Source organism: Galeopterus variegatus, unplaced genomic scaffold (assembly GCF_000696425.1).
Source record: "Galeopterus variegatus unplaced genomic scaffold, G_variegatus-3.0.2 Scaffold679, whole genome shotgun sequence".
NCBI lineage: Eukaryota > Metazoa > Chordata > Mammalia > Dermoptera > Cynocephalidae > Galeopterus > Galeopterus variegatus.
The window spans coordinates 625,180-626,720 of NW_007726790.1; positions in this window are offsets into that span (position 1 = coordinate 625,180).

Sequence of the window (1,541 nt, forward strand, 5' to 3'; positions counted from 1 at the left end):
GTTTCCTTTATGCATTATATATCTTCAGATATAAGGGCACAAAGATTCAAGTCACTCATGACCCTTCTTTCCTTCAAGTAAAGCATGTGCAGGTCTAAATTTGTTCTCCAATAGCATGATGCTAAATGCCCTTAAACTGTCAATCTTCCAAAAGAGATTCCACAATTTATCACTACATTTTCTTGAATGTCAAAGTTAAAATCTATTTAAAATAAAAAGATCTATACTTTTCACTTTTATGATTTGAATTTTTTTCTGGAGTCTGCATTCTTTGGCTGGACTTGTGTTTGTACTTCAAGATACATCATTTCATCTCCACCTGCCCTTGCACACATTCCTAACTATCCACTCACTCAGTATCCAGAAGCAGCAGTGGGAAGTGGCTGGAGTAGGGAAAGGTGGGTCTTTGCTGGCCTTAGCTGTGGAAGATTTGTGTTTTGTAACATATTTTATCTGCTGACTAATGTTTTATCAGCCTCTTGCAAATCCTAAGAGATACTATTTACTCCCTCGTGCAAAGATAGCGGTTTAGGAATAAATTAACTGGCACCATTTCTTAGTTCTATTTTCTTGCTCAGTTCCAAGGGGATCTTACATATCTAGTGTGGCCAGAAGATGGCAGTGTTGAAGCATCTTCTCTTAGTCATGCGGTGTCTCTCAAGGCACCAGAGATTAAGATTCACCTTGTTTCCATTTCTGAGAAAAATGTCATTGGAATTTTGATGGGGATTGCATTGAATTTGTANTGAGACAGAGATAAGGGATGCTGAAATGGGGGAGTGCATAGATGGAAACTGCATTCCTTTTCTGAGCAAATTGTCCAACTTTATCCCATATATATGCTATGTAAAGAAAGGAAATGGGCATGCTATGTCAAGAAAGGAGATTGGCAACAAAACAAATATTGCCTCTTCTCTGATATTTACTTTTGGTCATCCCATGGAGAGTCAAAAGATTTCCAGAAGGCATGTCAGTGATCCAAAGAAGCAAGAGTGTGTTGGAAGTGGTCGGGAGGACGAAGATAATAGTAACAGTTATCCCTGAAAGGAGAAAGTCTTACTAAAAAAAAGGGGGAGAAAAACAACTAGGCACGGAAGATTATTTCCTATCTAGAAAGACAGGGGATGGAGATAGTCCTTCCTGGAGGAGGAGATCATAGAATTTTTCAGGAATCCTTTCATCCCGAGAAGTTCCCTACTCTTAAATACCTTTAATATAGAGCTCGAATATGTGTTCTGACGTTTAATTTCTCAATGTATAAAATTAAATAATGTATAAAATTAAATAATGGATAAAAAAAGGAGAAAAAGACTAACACCCAAAGTCCACCCAAAGTCAAAATTAACGTTTTGGCACAGTACACTTTCATAGTTTTCACTTTTAAGAATTAGTGGCATTAGATATATAGTTTTTACTTTACATTATGATTATTTTTACAGTTTATGAAAAATTATTCAAAATATTTTTATCAATGATACAGTATTTTACTAAGGAGGGATATCTTAACATTACAAATATAAATATTGGGCTTGCTGTTATTT